The following is a 1,970-nucleotide window of genomic DNA, read 5'->3' as shown; positions in this document are numbered from 1 at the left end:
ATAGTTTCTCCCTGGAAAGAAAAGCCAGGCACATGAATTTCCCATCTACTCCCATCCCGAAGATTACACAATATTTGGCTTCTGCCTGCATTTCTGGCATATTTCAATTGGAATGTACACCGTGATTTATATAATAGGATAGTTTTCTTGATGGAATTTCTAATCAGTGTAGCCCTGTTCATCTTTCAGAAACATAAACAATATAATTTTGCCTATTTCTCCTCTTTTCTCCTATGCTACATCAAAAGCACTTCAATAAGGTTGGTTTTCCAGTACAAACTGTATCTCACCACTCTTAGGTAAGAGAAAGATGAGAAAGAGGCCCATTTTACACACATGGAAGCAATAGTGAGGGAATCAAATGACACAGTACTCTGAACAAATCTGCAGCATAAGACGTCTTTAAAGGGTTAAAGAGCAAACGTATCACTTTGAGGACTGAGGTGCACCCAGCCTGAGCTATGGTATTCTGAATGATCTCATGTACATGCAAAGTTAGACCATGAATAAGGAAGACTAAAGAAAAATGGAAGGCTTTGAATTATGGTGTTAGTGGAGAAAACTGAAATTACCACAGACTATCTGACGAGCAAACAAATGTGTTTGGGGAGGAGTATAGCCAGGATGCTCCTTAGAAGCAAGGAAAGCTCAACTTCCTCTCATGTGCTTCGGACATGTCAGGAGAGACCAATCCCAGGAAAAGGACACTATCCTTGGTAAAGTAGAAGGGAAGCAAAGCAGAGGAAGACCCTCAGCAAGATGAACTGATGCCGGGGCTGCCACGATGTGCTCCAACATAGCAACGGTTGTGTGGATGTCACAGGCCCAGGTAGTGTTTTGTTCTGTTGCTCACAGAGTTGCTATGGGTCCAAATGAAACAAGCTGTAATGTATGCACAAACAATGCAAGTTATAGGAGTCTGGGAGTTATAAATACAGTTGAGATCATCTTCAGAGCTATTTGTTGTATCTGAACTGTACATCTATCTTCTAAGACTTCCTGGAACTATAGAAATTCTCACAAAAGAAACAGTGGCATACCACGACCACTGCTTAAAGAGCAGAATCTGGCATAGCTTGCCTTTTGAAAGCATGAGAGTCAGTGTTGCCCAAGTTTCCAGCCACTTGTGGCAAAATAGCATTCCAAATAAGAACATTGTATAAAAGTTATTTGGCATGTTGACTCCGTACTGCTTAAGTCTCAAGCAAACATATTCAAGTTAGGTTTATATAAAACTGTAAGAAAGAAGCTATAAATACAAAATTAATTTAGAGTAACATAGTAACAACAAAAATAGTCTGTATTTTACCAAAAGCATAATTTCAATCTTAGGAATGATTCTGTTATCATTTCTGATAAATAATTATAGATGCTTAATAACATTAAGCATCAGATTTTACTAAACATTTTTAAAAGAATGATTAAATATAAATATAAACCATTACTTATTTAAATGTTTTAAAGTGACTGTGTGGGTGCCAATTTTTTTACAATCTACATATTTTCACTTATGAAAGAAACCAAAATCCTTCCTAAAAATTGTGATTAAACTCCAAATTTAAATTCGATGACATATATTCAGACCAAAATTTAAAGGAAGGCAGTTTCCAAACCAGTAGTAACAGTCGATGAGCCCCACGTCCACATGTGGCTACTCAGCGTCAACCCAAACCTGAGGAAGGAAAGAGAAGGCCACAAAGCTCTAGGCTATTCTTGTTATGACGGTGGCGTCGTAACACTTGACATTTCACCATTTATTGCCCTAGACATGTTCCAGTATCATTTATATCTCATTGCTAAATCAATTGTTTCCTATGACTAATGCTATCTTTGTTGAAACATCTGTACCTGCAGGCAAGTTCAATACAGGTAGTCCATGACTTAAGACACATACGAGTTACCAAGAAGCACAGTGACTGCTATCCATACACTTATCTAGAACACTACACCTTTCTGGAAGAAAGTTATGG

The 1,970-nt window shown here is 37.7% G+C and overlaps 1 protein-coding gene across 1 annotated transcript in view; it reads right to left on the bottom strand.

Moving 5' to 3' along the window:
- The window catches only part of CNST (consortin, connexin sorting protein), an 87,125-nt gene that overhangs the window by 60,095 nt on the left and 25,060 nt on the right, over nt 1–1,970 (bottom strand). The window lies entirely within an intron of this gene.

Source organism: Echinops telfairi, unplaced genomic scaffold, assembly GCF_000313985.2.
Source record: "Echinops telfairi isolate 266 unplaced genomic scaffold, ASM31398v2 ScPeMD7_7424;HRSCAF=8462, whole genome shotgun sequence".
Classification (NCBI taxonomy): domain Eukaryota; kingdom Metazoa; phylum Chordata; class Mammalia; order Afrosoricida; family Tenrecidae; genus Echinops; species Echinops telfairi.
This window is presented reverse-complemented; position numbering and strand designations above follow the sequence as displayed.